General features: G+C 44.9%; 1 protein-coding gene across 2 annotated transcripts in view; it reads left to right on the forward strand.

The window, feature by feature from the left end:
- The first annotated feature begins 4,840 nt into the window (after positions 1–4,840).
- BACH2 (BTB domain and CNC homolog 2) overlaps positions 4,841–23,170 on the forward strand; it is a 180,358-nt gene continuing 162,028 nt past the window's right edge. For both annotated transcript variants that reach the window (XM_059842454.1, XM_059842455.1), the window contains exon 1: positions 4,841–5,340. The gene's annotated coding sequence lies outside the window, so the exon portion shown is untranslated. The remainder of the gene's footprint in view (positions 5,341–23,170) is intronic.

Genomic DNA, 23,170 nt, shown 5'->3' on the forward strand with positions numbered 1-23,170 from the left:
CTCAGAAGATGGCACTGATTTAAAACAAAATGAGGAAGGACAAAGTCTAAACCTGGCTAGCCATCTCCAGGACTTGCCGGGGGCTGTATTTGCACTGCTTTTCACACAACTGAACTTCAAAGCATCAGCAGGCTGCTAGGGCTGTGTTTGCTCTGGGGCTAACAAATTCTCATCTCCTGCAAACTCATTGGAAAGAGTAATCTTTAGCTCATTCATCCTACCTGTCTAGCACAGGTGTTGCAACTACTTTTGCCAAATTAAACTATGTCAAACCTAAGTTGGGTGACCCCAGCAAGCAGGAAATGTGAACAGTTTACATCTTTTTTTTTTTTTTTTTTTTTTTTTAAAGATAAAAAACAGCTAATCCACTTAGTGACCACAAAATACTTTTTGGAAATAATGTGCAAACCTTAATGATTCCTGGCCCTCTGTTTCTTGACATACAAAGAGCTCCTTATATTCCCTTTTCATTATGTTACCTGCATCAATATTTTTAAAGGTCAGTGCCTGCCGTGTTTTCCTACCTTGCTTCCTGACACTGTAACTTTAGTCCCAGCAACAACATTGGTACTTCAATATCTTTCCAGTATTACATCTCACCAGATCCTCAAAATACCATGCCAGGGATCTGAAGCTCTGTGCATGACAAATGCTCCTTTGTGGAGCTTTTGATGTGATGTCAAGCCACGCTCCGGAGACGCTACAGTGTGGATCTTTGATATGGCACACCATGACAATGTCTCCTTCGTAGCTGTCACTGCCACTGACTCAGGGCGTGCTGTTAGTACTGTCAGTGCTGCAGGAAACGTAATGCACCTGGGGTGGTTTAGGACCTGCTTGTGAAAAGACACGCGGCGCCCATAGTATAATCAATAATCAACTGTGAATTTCTTAATCGCTGCGAAGAAAATGATGCAATGTCATCAACTCTACCTGCATAACCCAGGAGAATATGTGCATAATTACCAATAATGACTTAGGTCTCAGCACAGGACCAGGGCTTACCCAGAAAAACTGGTATTTTTCAACCCAAATGCTGCAGGGCAAAATGTGCTTCAGAAGGAAATGACAACTTCCTGAATTAAAACTTGCAAAATTTGTCCTTATTTTTCCCTTTTTACTCCTTCATTACCATTGTAAAGATCAAATTGCATAAGATCCACTAACGTGTTGCTCATTCATAGTCTTTGAGTCAGCGCGGTTGAAGCCAAGACTGCAGTACTCGTCTTTCCATAGCACTTTAAATTAGGAATTGCCTCTCACTAGGAAAAAGCCATTTGTTTTTATAAATATGTGACTGAAATACCTTGCAATACACAGAGCTCTCCAACAAGTGGCACTATTAAGACTATTCAAGTTACAAGATTGATATGCAAATGAGATCTCAGAAAGGGATGTTGGGACATGTTTTACAATATTGGATTCACTTTAAAATCTTTTAAATTTACATATGAAATATGATTGAAATATATATTCATAATTCAGCTACTCGGGAAAGTTTTGTGTTATCCAAAAAGGAACCACTGAAAAGTAGGTCAAGTGCCATAGGCTCAACCAGGCAGTCCTCCTCAAAGAGATGAAGTCATGGCAGTGTGGAAAAACCACCTAATTAATATGTTAGTAAAGGTAACATGCAACCAGGAAATTTGTCCATAGCTCTGAGCCAACACATGTTGTTGAATGTGTGGATGCAGCCTTTTCTAGAGGATGAGTTGCAGCATTCACGGCAGGTTATCCCCTAAGGTATTGTTGGGTCAACTTCTAAATTGTAGCTCTTCACATTTATTCTTACCTTATTTCGTTGATATTGCTTGACCAATTGGGTATTGTTTTGAGACACCATACATGATGCCTCTTCAAATAACTTATATTTGTCTGGAATATATGTTTGGCTGCCCTGCAAGAAAAATGGTCCAGAAACAGTTACATATACAAAAATTTAGGCATGAAGATAGTTGATTGCAATGGAAACAGTATCAGACCAGATTTGTTGCTGGAATATAAGCAGTTTGGGAATGAAATGGGAAGCCAAGGCATTAAAATGTAAAATATGTGATATAAAAATAGCATTTTTAAACTGTAGGCTTCATTTGGTTAGCATAATATTCCTTTTGGTTAGTATAATATTCCTTCTGTATTTGGAAAACAACTGTCAGCTTTTCCTCAGTTTTCTACTGTTACATGGAGATACAACAGCCATAACAAAATCATGATCTGAATGACTTATGGGAATGTGAACTCGGCCTCGAATTATGAGTTGATCACAAAATGATTAATAGCATTTGGGTATCAAAAGCTGCATAGACCTACTTGGTGAGTTTTCAGAAAGCTTCTGTGCAGAGCCCCTGCTTTGCTCTACCTTTTTTCACTCTGTGTTGATATCTCTGTCCTGCACAAGCATGACCTGATTCACACTGAAGCCACTGCAAATTTTATCACAGCATAGATTGAATAATAAAACCCAAAAGGGACATTCTCACATTACTCCTCCTTTTAGAGGAGTTTTTAGAATGGTAGCATTCATTCTAAAACATCAGCCAGTAAGATAAATGGCAATTATTGTGCTATGGGCAGAGCATACATGGCATGCTTTGTTTCCAGTTTGGATGGTTTTGACTACCTGGAGCCATATCTCCTGTAGTGTGCTGTAAATAACAGAATAGGTGCACTCTGAATGCAGGGGCATAACAGGCACATAGCATGCTAACTAAAGCATTACAAACGCTGCATGGCTTATTTTTATCTCTCTGTCCTTCTCATTATAGTTTTTTTATCTCTCATGCCATTACAAAATTATTTTTGTGTCTCAGGGAAAAACAAGGCAACACGAAGACTCAGCCCTGCTAGTGTATAAACATCATGAGTCTCCTTACACCCTGTGGGACTTTTTGCGTGGTTAACACCATATATGTCTGCAGAACCTAAATGGCACTGGTGAGCAAGGCTTCATATGAACATTACTTGGAAAGGGAAAGTGAAGTTTATGAGTCAAAATCTCCAGTGGGGTGCTATTCTGCAGCTACATGTAGCTAGGAAAAGTAGGGGCTGTAAGGAACTAAAGGCTTTCACTATACACAAGTGGACAATAGTGCAATACTGCAAAACTGGGGAGAATTACAATTTGAAAAGTGACTATATGCTTGCCCTGACATACAAAGAGTTGAATCTAGCTTTACAACATAGTTTTCTGTAGTTTAGCAGACTTCGAAAATGCAGGTAGCTGATGCAATTTCAGAAGACATCACTGAGAAAACTTCACAGGAATGCCTTGTCCCTAAAAGATACAGAAAACGCAGTATATCATCTGGTTGTAGTAAAAGGGGGAAACAGAGGATGAAAATGTACAATGAAAACTGACAAACGTAGAAAAAATAACAAACATGCACACGTTAATTACTGAACGTGCTTTTGTTAGCAGCAGGTCACCATCATTCTTTATTGACATTTACTGCAACTGCAATTTCTTTTTCAAGATCACTGACCCAGGAAAATGTAACCCTCTAGTTATCCAACGCCCTTTAATTAGAGATGTCTCCAGAGATAATCTCACTCACGGCCCCTATTGTGAATCATTTATTCTCCAACTTTCCTTTTTATCAGCTGTCTTTCATCTTTATGTTTTTCCGTCCGAGCCCGGCTGAGTAACTCGGGCTTGCAGAATGCAGCTTATTCATTTACCGGTTCTCCCAAACTGCATTTCACGTCCATTGACATTTGGGGTCTCGCTCAGAAGCACTGGCTGCCGGCACCAGGATAATTTGCAGGAATCACAGCTTTCCACTTGGCAAAAGGAACCATGGCGCCAAGCCTCGGGGTGGGAAAAGGGGCTCTCTCTCACACACACACACACACACACACACACACACACACACACACACACACACACACACACACACACACACACACACACACACGAGAGGAGACGAAGAACAACCAGCGCTCCCGCGTCGGGAGCACTTGTCGAGCTTTTGTTTTTGTTTTCAGTCCCGGGAGCGCTCACCTCCCCGTGCGATGCTCGGCACGGCTGACTCATGACTGCTGGGCTCTTGCGGTCGGCACTATAACTAGGATGAGGTTTCTCTGGGGGGGCGGAGCGCGCACAGTAACGCAGGCATCAACACCGAGGCGGCCCCGCTGGCATACAGGGCTGACCGGAGTCGGTGTTCTTTGCCCTGCCCGGCTCACCCTGCCCAGTGCCTCCTCACCGCCACAGCCGTCGTAGCGGGGCCCCTCAGGTCACCCCCGCGGCCATGGCGGCCCCTCGCGGCGGACTACGGCTCCCAGAGCCCCCCGCGGCCGTCGGCGCGAGCCCCGGCGCGGGGTCTGGCGGCACGCGCGCACGCACGCAGCCCCTCGCGCGCGCGCGCGCGCGCGCGCACACACGCGCACACACACACACACACACACACACACACACACACACACACACACACACACACACACACACACACACACACACACACACACACAGAGCCGCGGGAGGGAGCCCGTGCCGCGCATGCGCTGGCCCCTTGCGGAGGGGCGGGGCGGGCGGAGCGCCGGCGGCGCCGCGGCTATTCTCGGAGCGGCTGTACGCCGCTTCCCGTGCGTAGGGGCCGCGGCGGGCGTAGGCGCGACGGCGGGCGCTGCGCCGTTGGCGTAGCGTTGTTGTGAATGGAGCGCGCGGCGGGGCGGGGAGGGTGACGTCAGCCTGCGAATGTCAACAATGTAGCGATTGAGGGGCGGGGGCGGCGCTGGGCCGGGGCGCGGGAGGCGGCGGCGGGCGGCAGAGCCGGGCAGCAGCAGCGGCCGCGGCAGCAGCAGCACAGCAGCGCCGCCTTCTCTCCTCCGCCTCCACCGGCCGGGCTGCCACCGCCGCCGGCCCCGGGTGCCGCTCCGGCAGCGACACAGCCGCCGCGGTGCTGCTCCCCCTCCCCCCCAACCAGCCGCCCGCCCTCTCTCCACCCGCCCTCCCTCCGCTGCGGCTTTCTCTCCTCCTCCGGCCCCCCTGCCAGCCCTCCCCTTCTTTCCTCCCTTCCCCCTTTATTTTTCTCCGCAAGACTTTGGCTCTGGAAACAGCTGGTTCAAAGCAATCGCCATGTGATGATCGTCTGGGTCGGGTTTTTTTATTTTCATTTGGGGGGGGGAGGGTGCAGGTTTCTGACCGCAGAGAAATACTAATAAGAATTTCCGAAACAACAGCAGCAGCAACAACAAGAGCAACCTCCCCCTTCCCCAAACCTTCTCAGCCGTAACAGCCCCCCCACCCCCGGGCCCACTCCACCCCGCCCCACTGCCTCCCCCACCTCCCGCCCAGGCTGCAGCGAGAGGGGCGACCCCCGAAAGTTGCGCGGAGGCGAGGTGAGTGCGCCTGTTCCGCGGCTCGGCAGCCCCGCCGGGGAAGGGGAACGGGCGGGAGGGGGGCGAAGTTTGGGGGGAGGCCGGCCGTGCGGGGGGGCAGCGTGCCTTCTCCCCTCCTTCTCCTCCTCCTCCCAAGCACAGCAGCTGTTGCGCGGGGTCACGCAGGGGGCTGCACCCCCGCCCCCGGAGCTCCGCGGGCTGTGCAGGCGCGCTCAGCGCTTATTCCTTAAAGTGGGAAATACGCGCGTTGCGTAACGGGGGGTGCGCGGCGGGCGCCCGGGCGCGCGTGTGTCCGTCCAGGCGCGCGTGTGTCCGTCCGTGCGCGCTCTCCCGCTCCTCTCCGCGCTGCCGCGCCCGGGCGGGAGCCCCGGGCAGCCCCTCCGCCGAGCGCCGGCCCCGCCGCCGCGGCCACCTGCAGCCTCCCGGGGCAGGCGGGCAGCGCGTCCCGCCGCGCCCCTCGCCACCCCCGGTGCCGCGGGTTCGGGGAGCGATGCGAACTCCGGTAACAGTTCCGAGGATCGCTAAGGCGCGGCGTGCGGGCACGGCCGCGCGCCGCGGGGACGCTGGCTGTCATGAAAGAGGCTAAGTGTGAAACCGTGCCTCTCCTTTTGTGGAGCGGGCTATTTTGGTCATGCAGCGGGTGTCTTGCTTAAATCGCTTCAGTTGCCGTGAGATCATTGTGCCCTTGTTATTGAAGCTCCGGAGTAAACCCCGGGTTTCAGTCTTTACTGATAAACGTGAGGCAGGGACGACATCTGGTTTGAAATACTCCTTAAGATGTTGGAAGGACTGGGAAATTACAGCGTTCCTGTTTGCTCTTGTTGAAGCCGTGTCAGTGTTTTCGTGATGAAAGCCCGTTTTCAGAGACTTTGGAACTGTCGCTAAACTTGTGCATGTTTTAATTTTTTTTTTCCTGAGCTTCAAGCTGGAATGCTCTGCAGTTTGGGGAGGGTGGTGATGCTTGGGTAAATTGACTTTTTCAGGTATGTAAATACTGAAATTCGAGATAATTGCTCAGATGAGATGGGTAGAATAAAACGATAAAGTGGTGTGTTGGGCTTTCACTGCAACAGCCCCATAGACAGGAGCTTTAAACCACCGTTCTAGGAGCTTTACCTCTGATAAATAGAAATAAAATTCCACCTCACATGTGGGCTTGCTCTTTTAAAAGCCTTGTTGCCTTTTGTGTCCACCCGCCTGCCCCCTGTCACTGGGATCTGGGCAGCTGTGCAGCAAAATGGATCGGCGTTGTACTTCCCTGCCGTGTACTGAACCTGAGTTTTCAGCATTGCTTTTCACATTTGACCCTTCAGCTTCAAAGGCTGCTCTGAAGGTGCTCTACAAGGAATGGAAGGAAGCCGTGACTAATTGGAAAAGTAGAGAACTGAAAAATCAGGATCATAGGTCTAGTTGTCTTGTTAGTTTCCTCTGTAACGCCGGGCGAGCCACTCAAACAGATGTACGCCAGTACACAGCTGCCAAGTGGGCAAAAAAGGTCCCTAGTGATTCTGGTGATAGGGTGGTTCTCAAGACATTTAGGGATCTTTTGCAGAAATGCTCCAGAGGAGCAGTGTGTGCATTTCTGGGCTGCTGTGAGACTTGAGGTTGAACAGCTGAAATTTTTTTAAACTTTTACCATTGTGGAGAGTAGATGGGGAAGATACACGCAGTGAATAGATGACTAATGCACATGCTGACAGATCTGTTAATCAACAGCAGCAATAGTTTATGCTCAGGTATCTCACTCTGGGAAACAGTTTTAGGACAGGTACTCCTAGTCTTTTTCTGACCCAGAGGCACATCTGGAGCATCTGTTGGTGGTAATGTGCATCCTGGCAGATTACTCTGGTGATGTAGGTGGGATGCCTTCCTCTCTTTTCCTCTTGGCTTTCAGTCATTCATTTTACAGCAAGAAAACATTGGCTGTTTGCTCTTTTGTGTTGAGCAGGAAGGGAAGTTAGGAATAAAAACCTGAGTTTATCAGGAGATTTTGGTAAATCTTTGACATTGGAGAAATCTTCAGATACTCATTGAAATAATAAAGTCTCCATAATATACAGCAATCTTACATATCTCTTTCTGCAAGTGCACTGTAAAAGACAAAGAGAGCTGAAAATAAAACCCTGTGTAGATGATGTGTAGTGTGGAATATGTGACAGAAGTTGCTTCCCTTTGCTTATTTTAAAACTTTTGTTGCTTGATTTTTCAGTCTGAAGTGCCATTTTTTTCTTAACGAGGCTGCAGCGTTATTGCCAGTTATTTTCTTTTAGGTTTTCTCTAAAGGTGTAGTGTAAAAAAAAAAAAAAAACCAACCAAAAAAACCAGAAACCAGGTGGTTTTTTTTCTAAGAATAGAAATAGATGTTTTGTCATTGTGTGCCTGTGACATTCTTTTTGGGTAGGGCTTCACATATGCACAGATAAAGAGACTTCTCAGACCATAGCAAAGAGAGGTTTATGGCACTAAGCTGTAAAATGAGATGTGTAACATTAATATATGTGAAGTAATCTTTTCAGTAGTAATGGCATTTTTATGTAATAAACTTGGTAAAATTGAATAGTATTTATTGTGTGACATGAACAGTGTCTCTTGTGGTTTTAATCTAGGTGGTATGAACATGGTTTATATATTCAAATCAAAATGTGTATGCCTTTTTACTCAAAGGAATACTTTGTGAATGGTTTCTTAGTTTACAGTAAGAATGTACCTGCAGTGTTGAGCAGGTCTGACTTAAATTTGAAGGCATGCATGCTTCTTTCACCTCGGAGTCTGAATTTCCAGCTCAGTTCATTTTGGGTGTGATGCTTGTATATAAGGGTTTTCTGAGTTGAGCTGTTAGGGAAAATACACTCATTATTCCCTTGATGTGCTCAAGAAAGTTCAGGTTTAAACTTCATGCTTTCTCTGAGTTACTCCTTCTGCTTTCAGTGTTCCTGCAGACTACAGAATACTTTAAGAGAGTGTGTAAAGAGTTGTTCTGATACTACAGTTCTTTACTGATATTTGAGCAGGTGCCCAAATGATTTTTTTGTCGTAGATGAATGGGCAGTAGAGTTCTACTCCCAGTAACTCCTGCAGGATTTCCGGAATAGTGCTCAAAGTACTCATTCAGGTTGTTACAAAAAAATGGTCATCATTCCTTTAAATTCAGCCAAAAGGGACTAACCTTGGCAGCTGCCTGAATATTACACATTTTTTTGAAGCTTGCATCAAGAAGATGTAGACTGTATGAATATAGCCAGCTGAGTTGCAATGTGCTCATCTTGCTTTTTAGATAGGCAGAAACATCTTTGTAGTGGATTGAAAAGAGCACTGCATACTATGCCACTCTTTGACTATGAATTACAATTTTAAAGCAGGCAAGCAGAGTGTATACAAATGTTGCCTCTGTGACCAGTGATGGACTTGCATCTTCTGAGTTGCTAGAACTAATGATCAAAGAGCAGCCACATGTTCAGAACAGTCAAAAGAAAAGGAACAAGGGAGTAAGTTCAGGAAAGCCCTTACGCTAAAAGTTTACATGTGTGGCAGAACTTTGATCTGTCAAAAATTGGGCTCAGAAGACTCCTCTGCTCGATTGTATTGATCTTCATGCAGAAGGAGCCGCAGCAACAATCTGAAGAGCACCACCTGTGCTGCACTGGCATCTCAGCAGATCAATACATGTGTCCCTGTTTAGCTTGAAAAAGTCTCTCTCTAAAAGCTCCTAATACAGTGGGGGCTTAACTGCAGCTCCTGTGTGTAACCCCTCAGCCCTCGCTGACTTCTGTGTCTGCTCTCCCTTTGCAGTTTACACCTGCTGGTGCAAACCTGCCCCCAGAGCCAGCCAGGACATTTCAGATTCAGTGCCTCAAAGGAGATGGAGAAGGAGGGGGGTGGTGCAGGTGGTGGTTGCAGGGGCAAGGGACATGGGGACCTGAGCTGTGCCTTTTTCTTCTTTTTAGTTTGAAAGGTGACCTAAAATGGTCAGATCCTCCCAGATTTATTCCTGAGACCAATCATTTGCATACAACTGTCTCTGCTATCTCAGCTGAACAAGGTGTTTGAAAAGCTATTAGGAAAAAAAATAAGGGAATTTCCAGTTTATCCCTAGTAAAAGTTAAAACAGAAGCCTGAAACTTTTTTTTTTCCTTTTCTCCTCCTGAATGTTGAAAACAAATCAGCTGGGCTGTGATGGGTAGATGGGTTTTGGTTCACAGGTTCAAAAGGAGTCTCCCCACTAAGAAAAACAGGAACTGTTTGCTGCTTGTCACCACGCAGGGCTTCTGGGCTGTGGAGCAGCAATTTTGTTTTTTGAAAAGAGGAAAAGCAGCTTAAATAAACAAAATGACCCTTGAGACTTAATCACAGCTACTTATTATAGCTGACATTCACTGAGGACTTTTTTTTTCCTTTTTTTTTCTTCTCTTCTTTCTTGAGTGATCGCTTTAAAATTTAAACCTGAACTAGGAAAACAGGAACTGTAGGTGTGGAGGTGTTCCTTCACCCCGATTTGCATGCAGGCTGTTTTTTATTTAGCGGGTAGGTGTGTTCGGTGTGTGTGCGAGTGCAATTGAACATGTCAGCAGTTTCCTACGAGCCGCTCTTGCTGACTCACGTGTCTGGTGCGGCTTGGAGCTACCCTGGCTATAAACTATCCACAATAGGAGGCGCGGGCACAGAGACCGGCAGTGCCGAGCCGCTGTTCAAAGGTTATTTTCGGTTCTCCGGTCACTGCTTTGCTGTGGTTTTCTTCCCCAGCAACATCAAAACACACTGTCAGATTGCCAGGCTGCCATTCCTCTAGGTGCGGAGGGTAAAGTGGAAGTTCATTGTGCCGCTGCAGAGGTTGCGCTCCAAGTGCAGTCTGATGCTGCTGATCTGCAAGCTAAACCTCTGGGGTTTTGGTGTTGGGTTTTTTTTTTGTTTGTTTTTTGTTGGGTTTTTTTTTTTTTTTTTTTTGGTTTACATAGGCTTTGGGTTTGTTTGGGTTTTTGGTTTTTTGGGTTTTTTTGTGACTGGTGTGTTACCCGAAAATCCCCCCGAGCATCGTTTCGAATTTGGGTATGGCAAGTCTAGCCTGTGAATTGTGTTTTCCCTTTCCAAATGCAAGCTGTGCTGTGGAGTCTCCTACCCTTCACCCCTTTTTGTGGCATAAATCTTTAAAGCCAGCAAGAAATTATGATTAAACTTTAAAGACAGCTAAACCCAGTTTTTTTAATTTTCAAAATTTTGCTATTTCTTAGTCTCGTTTTTACCTTCTGTGTGGCAATATCACTGGCTGCTAGCATGAAAGGATTCCTTCATCTGCTCACGCTCTTGTACAACTGCTTCTTTATTTACAGACTCTATTCTGATTACTCATAAGGATTCTAAAATGATCGCTGCTGCTGACTGATGATTTTTAACTGATCTTCTTGTTGTGGTTTTTGGGTTTTTTTTCTTTCCTCCTTTCTTCTTTCTTTCTTAGCTGATCACAAAAGCCTTTGCAGAAGTGGAGTGAATTAGCCATCTGCAGTTCTGGGTTTACTGTGAGGGAGTTTAGATTTGTAGTTGTCTTTTGTGTATTTTCCTTCTTAGTCTTGTGGAATGGGGTGAAAAATAAGCGGTCTTTGAAAGTGTGATAAAGAAAATCAGCTGCTATAGAACAGGGTTTAAAAACAAGGTGAGTTCATATCACTTGTTTTGGTTTTTAGTCAAGTACTTTGACCAGTAATTAATAGAAAACCACACTGAGAGCTTTATAACACATGAAGAAAATGGGTGTTCTTGGTTTCTGCCAATACAAATGACTCATCAGTATCAGTAGGGTTTCTACTTCTAATAATAAAACTGTGGAAGACCTTTAAAACGTGTGGTTTTCGCCCCTACTCTTAGTGAAAGGTTGGAAAATATTACTTTGAGATTTTTTTTTTTTTTTTTAATTTATGGGAGATTTAGTGATTTGCTATGCAGCAGTGGAAGATCTTATACCCTCCAAAGAAAATCTACTTATACCACTTCTTGCAGTGTAAAAGTCTTCCCCTCTCCTGTCTTCTTAGTGATTTTCATTTCACTGTAGAGTATTGCTGATCCTCAGCCTCGATGTCAGAGATGCGCATCTGGAAAATATAATGTATTTATGTCCACTGGAGGAAGACTTGGCACGCTACCTCATCTTGCTGAGCTGCTGTTCTCTACCTCTTTTCCAGTCTGGTGAGGAGAGGGACAGTAAGACTGCTGGGTGACCTGTATTGCTGTTTCAGCTGGGAGTCTGAGGATGCGGAGAGGAAGATAAACAGAAAATAGGAGTTGAAACATAAATGACAACTGTAGGATGTGTCTGTCACTACCTGGAAGGAAGCACGCATCTTCCAGTACTGAAAGTGATACTGAAAAAAGTGCAAATCAGAAAGTGATCTGTTAAATTATTTTGTTTTTCTCGCTCTTAAAAAAGTAATAGTTTTCAAATCATTTTAGCTGTTTACTTTTATGTAAAGATTCTGCTCTTTGTTAAATGCAATGAAGTAACCTCTAGCATATTATGCCTTTTGTTTAAAAGTGTTACTTGTAGGTTGTGAGGTTATTTTGTTTTCATGTAAGCAGAGCATGCCCTTCGTGGTGTTACAGTAAATAAAATTTTAATTCTTTTTTTCAAGGTGTTGTACTTTGAGTGGTAGTCCAATCAGTGTCTCCTGATCTGCTGCATTAATATTTAGTGTTGCTATCTGTTTTCTAGTTGCCTCTGTTGTTACAAGGTTTAAAGGCTATACATGAGGCAGAGCTGTTCCTTTTCTGTTAGAGTGAAAATTCCCACATTTATGAAGCCACCATGTTTACTTTCTCTGTTGTTGCAATATTTATACTATAAGGTATTCCTTTTAAGGATATGATGGTTTTTTGTTTCTTCTTGTTCTAGTTTAAAACGGAGTGTGTTTTTAACAAAATCCACTCAGAAAATCTAGACTTATCCCAGCTCCCTCATTGTCAGGGGGCATCTTTTACCACTAAATATATATATTAATGTAGTTGGTTTTGGTTGTGCTGAAATGCCTTGGATGCATTTGTCAGTTTCTTGTGTAACCAGATTCTGATGGAGAATCTTTGTCTTGTAGCCTCTTACTGGGAGAAGTGCACTAAAAATAGAGGTACAGAAGCCTGTGGAAATAAAACTTTGCAACATGTGGAAATCCAGTTGTTCGTTACATGGCAACAATAAGGCAGGTTTTATTATTTTCAGATGGATATAGCATAAAAGGCCAAATTCCAACTTAAGGGATTTATTTAGGGACAATTCTTACTGAAGTTCACAGAAGAATAATTGGTAAAGACTGCAAAATAAGGTGTCAGTGGTCATTCAGAGTTCAAGAGGACACAGGTTCAGCACTCTGAGTTTGGCATGTCTTTAGAAGATCCTGCCATCAGAAGTGCTGTGAAGGTTGGATTGTGGCAAACGAATAAGGGGTCTAGATCTCACTGATGTTTTGAGCTCTTGACTCTGAAATGGGATTTGTGTCCAAAATCACTGAGGGCTGGACCTGTGAAGGGCAGCTGACAGTGTTGCTGCCAAATTTGGGGCTGTGATTCTGCTCAGCATTTCCTCTCCTTGCCTTTGCTTGCCCTGGCACCTGTCTCATCCCACAGTGGGCCAACCCTGAGAACTAAATTGGCAGGAAATTACTCAGTCTGTGTGTAGGGTTAGTTTTGTGCATGTTACGTTTGCTGTGGAGTCTGTCAAGAGCCTGGATAATGCATCAAATTAAACCAAAACTTGTGAAAAGGCTTAGAGCTGGCCATGGGACATCTGGTCCCCAAAGTGCACTGACTGTCACTACATCATGCCTCATCTCCTGGAGGTTGTACTTGTCTTGCTCTGGCATTGTGGTGGCTCTGCAGAAAACCAGTAGCAGCCAGTGCCTAGCCTAAACTGTAGCTTGGCAGTAGGAACTTGCTTCCCAGGCCATTAGAGGTTAAGGATATTTATTTCCAGCTTGTATGTGCGAAAACAATTGAAAAAAAAAAGTTAGAGGAAAGCAGAACTCAATCAAATGAGTCTTCAGTGTTAACAAAATGCAGAAGTACTATCTCCTGCAAATATTCAAATAACTGAAAGAGGGTAGGTTTAAATTAGATGTTGGAAAGAAATTTTTACTGTGAGGATGGTGAGGCACTGGAACAGGTTGCCCAGAGAAGTTGTGGATGCCCCAAATCTGGAAGTATTCAAGGCCAAGTTGGATGGAACTTAGAGCAACCTCATCCACTGGAAGGCGTCCCTACCCATGACAGGGAGTTTGGAACTAGATGATGCAGAAGGTACTTCCAACCCAAACCATGCTGTGGTTCTGTAAGAACTATTCTAATTCCTACCTGATTCTGGCTTCTGGCCTCATGCAACCAGGTCATGTCACCGATCTCCCAGATGTGATGAGCTCTTGAGAATTTTACATTCAAAGAGATGAGCAGACTTGGTGACTGTGGAGAATTTTTTAAACCACGTGGCTGCATTCCTAAACCCTCGGGTCTTCTCACAACCTTTTATCACTTTGGGGATGATGGCGAGCAATGTTGAGTAACAGGTTCAGCAGATGACCCGAGTGACTTGAATTTACTCAGGTGAGAGAGGTAGTCTAACGTCATTCTTCAAAATGAGAGGGAGAAACTGAGAGCTGGTAGTGCCTTGTGCCACTGGGTGAGAGCATGAGGTCCTGCTTGGCCATCTGCTTCTTGTGCTTTGTTGAGCTGATTCAGCTTTTCGACCTAGTACGCATCAATTTGCCATTTTCTTAACCCTGGCTAATTTCCCTAGGCAATTTGATGAGTAAGACCACAAGTCCAAAGAGCAGCAGGGCTAATGTGGGAAGGTCAGGGAGGAGAGCAGTGGGTGTGCAGGTTGCTGAAGGGCAAACCCAGAACTCCTAGATTTGCTGTCCATAGCTTCACCCCACCAGGCTGCTGGAGCTGGGTGGCTGTTGTTTGGGAGGGGGACGGCTCTGCTGCCCCTTTCCTGTGCTCTTGAGCAGCACCCTGGGATGATCTTCTGCAAAGCTGAATGCTGGTTGTGCATTAGGCAAACTTTTTATCAGACCCTGGGTAGCAAACATGAAAATGGAACCTTTTGGTTAGGTCCTCTTCTTGAGCTGAGAAACCTAAATTCTGCTTCAGGTCAGCTTCTGGTATCTGCTGTGCCTGAGGTACTTTTGTGTGTTCTGTACCTTGCCAAATGCTTGTGACTCAACTCAGCAATTTATCTTAATTTCCAATCCCTTAATTTATTCCTGTAACTTATTAAATGTGTACCAAGGGAAAGTGTGGAGCAGAGTTCTTACAGAAATCCAAATTAAGTGAGACTGTGAAGTAATCATGGGGCATGTCAGTAAGCTAACTCCAAAGTAAAACTCATGGTAAATTATGAAATGTATGCATAGTTTGTCATAGCTGGAAATTCATGGGCAATGCAAATTCAAGCACTTTGCAAGGAATTTTTTTTGTTTGTCTTTTTCCCCTTCTTGGTCCTCTTCATTTGTCTTATTATTAGACTAAAAGTAGAGTCAGTGATTCATTCAGTAATCTCTTTCTTGGACAGTTAGTCATCTGCCAATTTGTGTTAACTTTCCACTTTGTTCAGAAAGTGAGTAATGCTTAATGCACCAACCAGCAAATTCCAAGCTTAAAAAGCTGTGAGTTTCATTCAGATCATCTCTAAACTTTCTCTAAAAAATTTTTGCCATTTTGTAAGATCAAAGTAAAGATCTGACATGCAGTGTTGTACAGCTACAGTCCAGTGTTTTGTCTAGCCCCAGTTACTAAAGCAAAACACAGGGTTGCAAATGCAGTGCACAAGTAAAAGCAACCCACATGTTATTTAGCCAGTGTAAGGTTTCTTGTTTTTCTTCCCAAGTACTACTTTCAAGGGGTAAATACTGCCTGCATAGTTCTTTTTCCCTCCCCAGATTGCCATGGCTTGCTTATTTCTATTGTTTCCTACCTCAACAAATTGTGATGCTATCAAGGCTAATTTAGTGAAAATAGCTTGCAAGGAAAGTAATAATTGTTATTAGCTGCCTGCTACAAATATTTCTGGTGCTTTTCATTATGAGTTTTGGTAGAGAAAAAAAAAATACTGCACTGTTAAGTGCTATCTGTATAGAGCTTACAGCTATGAAGTCTTCCTATAGCAGTGGGGTAGATATTTTGATTTCAAAATGATGCCAGTTATTTCTGAAGATGAACACAGTACTTGATTGAATCACTTGAGAATGTTACTACTTTCTTCTTTCTTATGAAAACTGGAGAGCAACAAGGTCAGTAATGTCATAGGAGAACTTTATAGGAACCAAGTCTTTACAGTCTGCTCTAAAATAACATGAAAGAGCTGACTACTACACTGAGCAGCAAAAGAATTCAAAGTGCAGATGAGACTTGAGTGCTCTGGAGAGGGTGTGCATGTGCAGAAGGGTAGGGCAAGGTAGCAGTGGTAAACATGAATGGCAAAAGTGGTTTGCTTGGCCCCACACATTTCCTTGTTCCTTCCCCAAGTGCCTGTTGTCCTCCCCCCGCCGCCCCTTGCAGTCTGTATCTTGCAGTGAAGTTGTCTTCTCTGTGATGGTCCTTTGGCACAGGTGGTTTTCAGGTTTCCTGGTGCCCCAGTTCTGTAAATTAGCAATGCAAAAACTGATAGAGAGGAAGAATGACCTTTGGTTATAGGGTCTGTAGTCTGCAGCATGATGGGGCCATGGCAGAGTTCGGTTGTGCTCAGCTGTTGTCAGAATAAGAACATGATTTGGTCTTGAGGAAAAGGTAGAATATCCATTCCTAGAATCCAATTCCATTCCATGTCAAAAAAATATCCCAGTAACCATGTTCCAGTGTGAAGAATTAGGGCTTCTGAAAGGTTTTCCCTTCCAGTCTTACTTTGTACCTCAGCAAGTTTCAATAGTTTGGTGAAGCTTTGGACAAACAGCCGTAGCAGGGATGCTTATTTGATCACCAGCCTTTGGGATTTGCCCCTCCTGGTTAGCTGCACATTTTCTAGCATCAGCAGTGTTAGTTAATGCAATCCACCCTCCCCCCCTCTGCCTTCCGGGATGTCTGTGCCCACACTAGCATTGCTTGCATATTTCTGATTTAAACCTTCAGAGCATTGTGAAGAAGTTCCTTGCTAGTTTTGGGGTGAAGGTGGGGATGGGCAGGCAGAGAAGAGCAAAGGCTGAGGTCGTGGTGCAGCTCTCAGTTGAGTTTGGTGCACTCTGTGCGTGTGTGACTCAAGCAATGTCTGATTCACTGCCTGAAGGTGGCTGGGATTTGCTTGATGTTTTTTTGTTTGTAAAGTAGTAGTCTGCCCAGAGGTAAGAATAAGTGCCCTTTTGTTGGGCTATGAGTAAACCAGAATGGTGAGAAATGTCTTTGCTCCCAGCCTATAGCTCCAAATGCTGGGCAACAGACCTGGAGTGCTGAACTGATGTTGGAGGAGGTGGGCAGCTGGCTTTCCTGGGACTGTGCAGGGTTTAAGGGATAGCTTAATTGCCAGATTTGGCACTTCAGGTTGCAGGTCACCTGGATGGGGCAGAGAAGGCTGTACTTGGTAACACCTGGCACAGCTGCTTTCGTTAGCTAGTCAGAGATTTTGGGGTGAAGGAGGGATGACCAGATGCCTGAGATCTTGTATGTGTTGAAGCCCAGAAAAGGGCAGTGTTGACTGCTGCAAAGCTGAAATTGTATTCAGGGCATTTTTATCTGAGGAAATATCTATATTTATGTGGTTTTGTCCCGTGCCCACCTTCCATTTGTTACTTGACTGTAAAGTTTAGGCTATTGCCAGGAACATGGGCACCCGTTGCCATCATCCTGCACAGAGGCACCTGAGGAGGTGCAGCCCAGCGAGGGATCTCCCGGGTATTTATGGAGGGGTGTCTCCTGCCCCAACTCACTCTGCAGGTGTGCTGTGCAGTCGGTTAGAGAAACCGCAAGTTGAAGGGTTCTCTGGGGTGAAACAGTTTACAAATAGCTTTTCAGTGTTTGTTTTTATTTTTAACTCCCTCCCCACCCATGGGTCCCTCCCCTGGCGTATTGGCTAAGGTGAAATGGCTCAAAGAGAGAGGATCGTTCAGAATAGGCAAAGCATCCCAAGAGTTTCCAGACAACCTTTGGAAAACAAGTTACTTTCCCTGGGTCTTTTTTCTGCTCCTTTCTTCTTTGGGGTTTACGGGGTTAAAACTTCTTTCTCTGTGGCTGCTGGGTTTTTCAGAAGAGTGCTGGGGGTGTCATGATTTCCCCCCCTCGGTTTAGGGTTTTTTTTTTTCTTTCCCTTGAAATCTGACCACTGACAAAAAGATACCTATGGCAGTGTATTTGAAGCTGGTAGAGGCAGGGTGTCCTTCTGGCACCTGCAAGAAGAGCCCCCAAACCAGGTCGTGCTGCCCTGGCACCGGTTCCCAGTGTCCGCAGTACCATGGTCCCTATGGCCAGGCATCTTCTCTCTGGCACTTGGTGTGTGTCCTTTTTGCCCTAATTTTAGGTTATCACGGGGAAGTGATCTCAACCGTATAGCCTCATCTGAGCATGAGAGGAAATTTAGACATTTCTCTGTTTTATATTTCCTAACCAATGTTCAATTGCTTATGGAAAATTCTGGTAAAAAGGGTAAAATTTCGTTACTGGATGTTTAATCTCAAAACCACAGCTCCCTGTACCCAGGACACAATAGTGGTAATGCCATGCTTACAGCCTTTTTCCAGCACAGTGTAGGTGTGGGTAGGTGTGCCTGCGGGGGAGAAAGGGAAAGGGCACAAATGCGATGGAGGGGTTCTCTCTTGCTCCTTGGGCTGCTTTTCTGGTTTGTTTTCAAATTAAAAAATGAGAAGGTAATTCTGGCTTGCTTGCAGATGGGGTAAATCATTGCAGAGAGACCCGATGCTGGTTCCCCACGTATGCATTTTCGCACATGTGTTGCTGGCTGCGTGCGGACTTTGCAGCCGGCGCTGCATAGCTGGAAAGTATGTGGGAGCATGTCTGCTTCCTCTGAGGCTGCTACAGGTGGTTGGGAGGGTGGGGGGTGGAGGAGGAGATGCTGGAGGCAGGCGAGGTACGACACCCATTTCCTTTGGCGTGTGTTGTGCGCTCCAAGCCGCTGCCTCGCCGGCAGCCAAGCGGCTGCATGTCGTACCCGCGGTACTTCGTCTTTGCGCTTACTGGAGGTTTATGACTAAGGTTGTGGTTTAATATGCCCTTTTTAGGTATGTGAAGGGTTTAAAATTATCTAGTGTTGCGTTTCTTCTTTTTTCTCCCCCCCCCCCTCCCCTCCATGGCATTTTCTGCCTTTAAAAGTTTCCATAATTTTTAGAGGGCAAGAAGAGTAAGTTCATTTTTTAAAGAGAAAAGAAAGTTTTCCCTGATTACTCATCAGCTAAAAGTATGCATTTTTGCCTTTCAAGGATCGCTTTTGGAGACTAAATAATTGGCTTGTAAGTTTTAAATACCTGATACAAACTGTTGGACAGCCTTAAAAGAAAATAAAAAGAAAGCTTAAATACCTGGATTTTGTGAGGAAGCACTCTCTCTTTAGATGAGATGCCTTCCTTCTGCAGCTGTACCCCGCAAAGCTTGGTGTTAACGTTTGTGAGTACGGATTTGTTCCTTGTGTTTTCAAAGTCTTTACTTGAGGACTTGCAATTTTCCTGAGCTGTTCAGGTGCCTCTTAATGCCTTGAATATTTGTTGAATATATTGCATGTGGCTTGTATTGCCTGACATTTCAGATGAAATGCTGTCACCCAGCAAGCTACACTGGATAGAATTGCACGTGCTAGGTTAGGAAGGAGGTAGCAATGGAAGGTTGCAGACCTACACATACACACCTTGCTTGATGTAACACTTCCTTAGCCGGTTGTGCTGCTTTCGTGCCTGTGATTCCTTTTTTTTCCTCTCTTTTTTTTTTTTTTTTTGTCTTCGTGTTCTGAACTACCGTGGAGTGGGATATAGTTTGCGTACTTCTTTTTTTTTTTTTTTTTTTTTTTCCTTAATGAAGAAAAGTGTGTTTTTTGAATGAAGGTACCTGGAATATTTGGCATCAGCTCGATTGACAGCTGCTCCAGATGCTCTGCTCCAGGGGAGCTTGAGCAAGTTGAAGTGTCAGTTGTAGGTATTAGATATCAGAGGTGCAGAGCAGTCTTTCTGATGTTTGTGCCACTTCCTATCTCTTTGTCAACTGAGATGGCTACTGAAGGACCCAACAGTAGTTCTCCTCTGCGTGTTTGACACTTTAGAAAATGTTGACACACAACCATTGTGGAAGCCTTAAGGCTTGATGCATTTTTGGAAAGGGAGTAAGTGCAGGGAAATCTGATGTTCCTCAAAGATCAGTGAATCCATGCGTCATTAAAAGATCCATGAATCATTAGCAAACTCACACAGAATTAAACTGATTCAATTTGGGAAAAGGTGCTGAAAGTCTCATGGCAGCTTGGCTTTAGCTTATCTCCTGCAGAAAGAGTGCTGATTTGGTGTCTTTTGTGTATTGTTTGCTTTGGACTTTGGGTTGCTGTTCTTTGAAACCCTGCAATCCACTTACCAAAATCCAGGTGTAGATCAGGTGTCCCAAATGTCCCTCCGTGAGCACTGCAGAAGCTCCAGGAGCAGCTCAAGTAGATGGTTCCAGTCCTCCACCAGAGGATTTGCTGCTGAGTGCTACCTGCCACTGCTCCTGGGAGCTCAGCACTGCCCGTGGAATTAACCCAACTCAGCACTGCAGGCTGATGGATGATCCCTGTACCAATGGACCACTCATGCCTCTCGGGTAACACAGTCAGTAGGAATGGTCCCTGAATTGCTCCTGAGGGAAAGACCGGGATTTAAGCGCTGTGTGAAAAAAGGAGCAAGACAAGGGAGGTTGGGTTGAAATAGTCATAAATGTTATGTGCAGCTGTCAGGCTGGAATTGTTGGATTAGAAAATGAGGGAGAAAAAGGTGCAAAGCCAAGAAGCATCTGAGAATAAAAAATCAGGAATTACACGAAGGATAAAAATGAGAAGACAGTCAAAGTCCAGTACTCTGTCACACTGGAAAGGGAAACACATCATTAAAACTCCTGTAGGAACTAAAACCACATACCTGTTCTAATTAGCTGCTTCCTAAGTATCCTCACTTCAAAATTAGCCCCCAAAAAACCTGGTTGCTTACGGAAACCATGTTTTTTTACTAGAAGGTACAGTAAAAGACAGGGTGGGGCATAATTGTGCTCTGTGGCATAAAAAAAAAGTCAAAGTCAAGGGTGTGCTGCAGAGCAGTGAGCGTGAATCCATGGTGCTTTTCTTTTTCAAAAAGAGTTCAGAAGGTATTGTGCTCTCAAGAATACCACACCAAGGCCTGAGCAGTTGAAAAAGGCACTTAGCAGTTGCAGGGAGCTTTAAAATGCTTGACTCCCTGAAATAAAGCAAGCGTTAGTTCAGCACATAGAGCTTGCACACTGACCAGAGGGACGGCAAATACTGTTCTGATTTATTTTATTTTTTTAGCAGTCCTGCTGGTAGACATAAATGAAGCAGATTGAGATCTCACCGTGGTTGCAAGCTGTGGCAGAAAAATTAGCACCACACTTTCCAATGGAAGCAGAACAAAAATGTAAAGTCTGCCAATTAAATTGGAAACAGCTCTTAATTTTCCCTTTCCTCCTCCTCCCCCAAAGGATGAATGGCTTACTCTTCTGGATGGAACTTTGTGTAATGACTCATAGTTTTATATGGATTAGTGTGAATATGTAGGTGAGGGAGATGCTGGTATCTGAGAAACTATAGTGTCTGGAAGAAGTGTCCTGGAACACAGAATAAATGAACATTTGATCTGTTTCTCATGCTGAATTAATGGAAACATAAATGCAGAATATCTTCCTCCCTTTACTCCCTCTCCTCCCAGATGCACTCACCAGATACTAAGGAGGTTTATGGTGAACAGAGAGCATGCCTGTTATGATAATTGAATTAGTCACTGAAATAAGGCTATTTCCCTTGCCCACTCTGAAATATGCATGGACAAGGCACTAGGGGCCAGAATTGTGGCACTGCAGACATCAGCAATGAGCATGCTAAGTTCTGTGGTGCCCGTTGGGAGGTGGATATTGTTCTTAAAGGTTTCCAGCAAGAAAAGAAAAGCTCATCCACCTTTAAGCACTGGGCTGCTTTGGTCAGAGGCCACCGAGGACATGCCTTACACAGCAGCTGGAGGGAAGAGCATCACACACATTGCTCTTCGGCTGGCACTGTGGCACACCTTGTGTTAGACTGTGTCACTATCATTCTTGCTGCTGTAGAGCAAGATAGGGCAGCCATATTCCCATTTGACTGAGCCAAAATCTCGAGGCTCTGCAGTCGTATATAGCTGGCAACTTGAGCTGAAAGTATGGATTCACATGGGGCTTCTCCAGAGGACTGCCAAGTTTTCACCTCAAGGCTCCTGGCTTAGCCTCTCCTCTCTGCAACCATTTACTATACATCCACTTGGATCAGAATAGCTGTTAAAGGCATGTCTGGGGAAGTGATTGTCTCCCCCTGTTTGGCACTGGTGAGGCCACACCTTGAATATTGCATTTCGTTTCAGGACCCTCACTTGTTTGAGGTGCCGAAGTGTGTCCACAGAAGGGCATCAAAGCTGGTCTGAAATAGATGTCTTAGGAAGAGCAGCTGAAGTTGTTCAGCCTAGAGGCTCAGGAGGGACCATTTGCTATCTACACCTACTTGAAAGGTGGGGGCGGTCAGTCTCCTCTCCCCAGTAAAAAGCAGTAGGACAAGAGGAAATGGCCTCCACTTGAATCAGAGAGGGTGTAGATTGGATATTAGGAAAAATTTCTTCATGGGAAGGGCTGTCAAACATTGGAACAGGCTGCCCAGGGCAGTGGTGGGCTCTGTCCCTTGAGGTATTTAAAAGCCGTGCATGTGTGGCATTTGGGGACATGATTATTTACAGTTGGACTTGATGATCTTAGAGGTCTTTTCCTAAGCAATTCTGTGATTCTAGTAAAACCCTTGTCAATGAAATATTCACGTTAGAGAAAAATAAAGAGACCACTTTCTTCAACAACGTTTCAAACTCTGTCATTTAGCCATGTTTCTCATAAGTGGTAAAAGTAAGGGGTCAATGTATTGCAGTAGAGAAGATCAAGGAGACAGAGGAAGGTGGACATGTTGAGTTGGAGTGCTGCAGGTACATACAGTAGGGTCTCCACCCTCCAATTTTGTTTACTTTTCTCAGTCTGCAGCAATGTCATTTGGTCCTCAGCAAAAATGACCTTCCCCATGGAGTCTCCATTAATGGCAAAAGTGAAAGAGAAAACTGTTCTTACACCCTTATATGACAGTCATTCCTAAAATTGGATCTTATGTAATGAACTGTCCTTGTTGAGCAGTTTTCCCAAAGGCTGATGTAATTGGGTCCTCATTTTCAGATTGTTCACCAATAGCTTACTTTATCATTTAGTTGTCAGGGCCTTGTTTTCACATCTCAAACCTGCAGACATGTATTGTGCTAGGGTAGCATTGTTACTAGGTAAGAAGATTGGAAATCCTGAGGTCAGTTCTGAGCTCCTGGCCTCTGCTTTCTTCTGGCAATGTGTTGCTCCTCTTCTCTGGGAGGACCCTGGCTGTGGAGTCTCCACAGTTCTCTGCAAGAGAAAACTTCAGCTTTCCTTTCAAGCAAGATGCCGTGCAAGACTTGCCCTCAGGGTGCCACAATACCCTGGGAACATTTTCTGGAGAGGGGGAAATGCGTTTACATTAAAAACACGCTAACACTACCACCAAAAAGAAGCAGCTGCTTCTCATATAAGTGTGGGGGGGAATCCCACACTGTCTTCAGAGACGTAGACTTATTTGGTCATGTGCAGTATC

The sequence above is a fragment of the Haemorhous mexicanus genome, chromosome 3 (genome assembly GCF_027477595.1).
Source record: "Haemorhous mexicanus isolate bHaeMex1 chromosome 3, bHaeMex1.pri, whole genome shotgun sequence".
NCBI lineage: Eukaryota > Metazoa > Chordata > Aves > Passeriformes > Fringillidae > Haemorhous > Haemorhous mexicanus.